General features: G+C 42.3%; 1 pseudogene; it reads left to right on the forward strand.

The window, feature by feature from the left end:
* Positions 1 to 2,855: 2,855 nt before the first annotated feature.
* Positions 2,856 to 3,819, forward strand: LOC125394417 (glyceraldehyde-3-phosphate dehydrogenase pseudogene; annotated as a pseudogene).
* The last annotated feature ends 1,391 nt before the right edge of the window (positions 3,820 to 5,210 follow it).

Consider the following 5,210-nt stretch of genomic DNA (forward strand, 5'->3'; position numbering starts at 1 on the left):
TATTGGATTTTCTCTCACGTGGAGCATAATGTAGACTTTTCTCTTAAGAGGCATATGTCATAATGTAGCTCAGTCATGGTGAGTTATATGTGGGGAATATGTCTTTTAACCTTTTCCACAAAGGAGTGTGAGAATGGTAGCTAGTGGTTTGATAAAAAACCGACTTCTTCTTTTATAGGTAAAGTATATAGTACATATAATGTATGTATGAATGGTTTCCCACTTAGTCACGAACAGTAGGCTCTGCATGGGTTCTTGAACCATGAAGAGAAAGCTGTGATATACAGAGGATGAAAACTGAATGCTCATTCCGGCTTGATTGTACATTCCCTCACATTGCAATGTTTGTTGACTTGCGAACATTGATGGATAATGAAAGATATACAGAGATGTTTCTAAAATCTACTTTCTTATGTGGGATGGGGGAGGTGAGGCGTTTTTTTTTTGTTGCAATACTCAGCGGTAAAAAACAATGACATCTTGAATTTTGCATGCAAATGGATGGAAATAGAAAACGCTTTACTGAGTGAGGTAAGCCAGACCCAAAAAGAGGAATATGGTATGTATTCACTCATAAGTGGATTCTAACCATAATTAAAGGTCTTTGAGCCTATTATTCGTGATCCTAGAGAAGCTGAATAAGAAGGTAAACCTGAAGAAAATCATGTAGTTATCCTCCTGGAGATTGGAAGTAGACAAGAGTGCCAGGCAACCTCGGGTGCATGGGGGGGGGCGTTCTTGGAAGGGGAGAGGGTTAGAGAGAAGGGAGTAGGGGAGGAATGGGGAAAGTTCGGGGGATTGGGTTGCGGGGAGGGAGGAAGGATGGATATGTGATCAGGGAAGTATATATCTCAACTAAGGGAGTCATTTTAGGATTTACAAGAGACTTGATTATAAAGGGGATCCCAGGTCCATGGAGAGATCCCCAGATTGTTCTCTGGACAGTGGAGAGGGTGCCTGAACCGGCCTTGGCCCATAACCATACTGATGAATATTTTGCATATCACCATAGAACCTTCCTCTGGCAATGGATGGAGAAAGAGACAGAGACCCACATTGGAACACTGGACTTAACTCCCTAGGTCCAAACGAGAAGCAGAAGGAAAGAGAACGTGAGCAAAGAAGGCAAGACCAGAGGGAACCTTCATCCGACGATGGATGGTGATACAGACTATCAGAGTAGCTGTGGTCTTGTAGAAAGAATTGGGAAATGTTCCTTCATGTTCCTTCTGTTTCTATTTTGTGGAATAATTGTGGAGTATTCACATTAATTCTTCTTTGAAAGTCTGGTAGAATTGTGTGCTAAAACCAACTGGCCCTGGATTTTTTGGTCAGAATTCTTTTACTTATTATTTATATTTTACTAGGGCTTGTATTAAAGGTCTGTTTAAATTCCTCATCTAATCTTGATTTAACTTTAGTAGTTGGCATATGTCTTGAAAATTATCCATTTATTTGAGCTTTTCTAATTTGTTGGAGTGTACATGTTTAAAATTCTTAAAATTCTCTGGATTTCCTCAGGGTCTGTTGTTATGCCCCCTCCATTCCCATTTCTGATTTTGCTACTTTGGATTTAAGTTAATTTGGATAAGGTTTTGTCAATCTTATTGGTATTCTGAAAAAACCAACTCTTAGTTTTATTGATTCCTTTCTTTGTTTGTTTGTTTGAGGTGGGGTTTTTCTATAGCTTTGGACCCTGTCCTGGAACTCTCTGTATACCAAACTGGCCTTGAACTCACAGATATCCACCTGCCTCTGCCTCCAATTTGCTGGGGTTAAAGGATTGCATCACCACCATCTGGCATTTAACTGATTCTTTGTACTATTTTTTGTTTGTTTCTATTTTATTGATTTCAGTCCTGCATGCATTATTTCATTCTGCCTATTCTTTTTGGGTTTTATTTCTTCTTTTTTGTTCTAGAGCTTTTGGTTATGCTAAGTCAGTCATATAAGATTGTTCCTTCTCTCACCCCACCCCCCCAAATGTAGGCACTTAGTGGTAAAGACTTTAGAACCACCTTCTCCATGTCCCATAAGTTTGGATATGTTGTATTTTCATTTTCTTTCAATTTTAGAATTTTTGATTCTTCTCTTAATTTCTGTCTTCACCCATTTTTTTTTCATTCTATAACAAACTTTTAAGTTTCCATGAGTTTGTAAACTTTCTGTTCTTTCTATTTTGGTTGATACTTAGCTTTAATCTATAATTATCAGATAAGATTAGGATGGTATGGCTCTCTGCTCCTCCCTGTTCTAGAGACAGCCGCTTCTTTTCATGCAGTGCCAGCCTCGTTCCAGAGACACCATGGTGAAGGTCGGAGTGACCGGATTTGTCCGTATTGGATGCCTGGTTACCAGGGTTGCTTTCACTTCTGGCAAAGTGAACATTGTTGCCATCAATGACCCTTTCAATGACCTCAACTGTGAGGCCCTGTCTTCCTTGTTCCTCGAGGCCAAAGCACAGGATGCAAGAAATGTTTATGCTAACCAGCTTAGCTTCCCCTGCTTTGCCAGCCAGAGGGGATTAGTTCAGAACCTTGTTTCTGTGTCTTGATATGATAATTTCACCTGCTAAGGAGGGTTCTCACAGGAGCCCTGAATCTCCTCCTATCTGTCTGTCAGGATTCCCAGCTCAATACCCACTGCCTGGCAGCTCCTGCCACTGGTGCCAGCAGCTCAACACCTTGATCTCACTACTGGCTGGGAGAGGGCTCTCCACTTCTGGGGCAAAAGTATTTAACCCTGGATTAAGTTTGAATAAATGGGGCATTCTCCTCTTGAGGATGCCTCGAACTCTGTATGTGTATGTGCGTTTGTATTTTAACCCCTAGGACAATATAGAACTCGTGGGAGGTATGGAGTCATGGTCCATACTTGCTTGGGTGGTGATGCAGACCCCATGGCGTGGAACAACCGCTACACTCAACTACATGGTCTACATGTTCCAGCACGACTCCACCCATGGCAAGTTCAAAGGCACAGTTAAGGCTGAGAATGGGAAGCTTGTCATCAACGGGAAGGCCATCACCATCTTCCAGAAGCGAGATCCTGCCAACATCAAATAGGATGATGCCAGTGCCGAGTATGTTGTGGAGTCAACTGGTGTCTTTACCACCATGGAGAAGGCTGGGGCCCACACTGAAGGGTGGGGCCTAAAGGGTCATCATCTCTGCCCCTTCTGTGGATGCCCCCTTGTTTGTGATGGGTGTGAACCATGACAAGTATGACAATTCCCTCAAGATTGTCAGCAATGCTTCCTGCACCACCAACTGCTTAGCCCCCTTGGCCAAGGTCATCCATGACAACTCTGGCATTGTGGAAGGCCTTATGACCACAGTCCATGCCATCACGGCCACCCAGAAGACTGTGGATGACCCCTCTGGGAGCTGTAGCGAGATGGTTGTGGTGCTGCCCAGAACATCATCCCTGCATCCACTGGCCGCTGCCAAGGCTGTGGGCAAAGTCATCCCAGAGCTGAACGGGAAGCTCACGGGCATGGTCCTCTGTGTTCCTACCCTCAACGTGTCTGTCGTGGATCCGACATGCTGCCTGGAGAAAGCTGCCAAGTATGACAACATCAAGAAGGTGGTGAAGCAGGCATCTAAGGGCCCACTAAAGGGCATCCTGGGCTACACTAAGGACCAGGTTGTCTCCTGTGACTTTAACAGTGACTCCCACTCTTCTACCTTTGATGCTGGGGCTGGCATTTCTCTCAATTACAACATTGTAAAGCTCATTTCCTGGTACGACAATGAGTTCAACTACAGCAACAGAATGGTGGACCCCTTGGCCTCCAAGGAGTAAGAAGCCCACCCTGGACCACCCACCCCAGCAATGACACAGCAAGAGAGAGGTCCTCGGCTGCTGAGTAGTCCCTGTCCTAACTCAACCCTTGACACTAAGGTCTCCCTCACAGTTTCCATCCCAGACCCTCAGATAGCAGAAGGGGCTTAGGGAGCCCTACTCTCTTGAATACCATCAATAAAATTCACTGCATCCCCTCTAAGGAAAAAAAAAAGATTAGGATGGTATTTTAATATATCTCTTGGGATTTGCTCTGTCTTTAAATATGTGGTCAATTTACAGGAAGTTCCGTGAGGTCTTGAGAAGAAGGTGTATTCTTTTATGTTTGAAATATTCTGAAAATATCTGTTAGGTCTATATGGTTAATGATGTCATTTATCTGTATCATTTTACTGTTTAGTTTTGTCTGGATGACATGTTCATTGTTAAGAGTGGGTTGTTGAACTATTCATCATCACAGTTTGAGGAGTTTGAGGATCAGTATGTGATTTTAGCTGCAGTAATGCTTTTTTAATAATTAGGGTGTCCTTGTCTTTGGTGTATTAGATGTTTAGAATTTCACCATCTTCTTGGTGTATGTTTCAATTGATTATGTAGGGACCTTCCCTATTTCATCTGTTGAATTTACTTTGAGATTTACTTTTTCAGGTATTTAAATGATTACATCAACTAACTTTTTAGGTCAATTTCTTTGAAATATTTTTTCTATGCTTTTAACCTAAGGCATTGTCTCTCCATTACATTAAGGTGTGTTTCTTGGTTGCAGCAGAAAGATGACTCCTTTGTATCCAGTCTGTTAGTCTGAGTCTTTTTTATTAGAGAGTTGAGACAAAGAGGTGTTGAGAGTTATTAACAAGCATGTTTGTTCCTATTTTTTGTTGTTAGTGTGTGTGTGTGTGTGTATGTATGTATGTATGTATGTATGTGTGTGTGTGTGTGTGCCTCTCTTTGCTCTGCTGGCCTGATATTTATTTCTTGTGTTTTCTTGGGTGTGGTTAACCTTCCCTGGTTGAAGTTTGCCTTCTATGGGTTTGGATTTGCAGATAGACACTGCTTACATTTGATATTATCATGGCTGATGACGGAGAGAGGCTGTAAGAGAAGATCTACGTGATCTGCTAGAGATGGGGGCAGAAAGGAAGGAGAGGCTGCCGTAGGTGGTTGGTTACAGAGCTGAAGATGAAACTGTGGAATTGGATTTTGAGGAGAGAAGGAGAGGAGATAGAAATTCTGAGGATTGCCTACCTATTTCCCTGACTGGCTTTTCTGGCTGGTGTGAGGTTTTTTTTTGTTTTTTTTTCTTTTTCTTGAATTTTGCTTTTCTTTACTCTCTCTCCTTCTATGGAGACATTTTTGAGTAACACAAGGTAATAATTAGTGCTATAAGACAGGGGAAAAGTACATAT

This window comes from Myodes glareolus, chromosome 1 (genome assembly GCF_982192425.1).
Source record: "Myodes glareolus chromosome 1, mMyoGla1.1, whole genome shotgun sequence".
NCBI classification, from domain to species: domain Eukaryota; kingdom Metazoa; phylum Chordata; class Mammalia; order Rodentia; family Cricetidae; genus Myodes; species Myodes glareolus.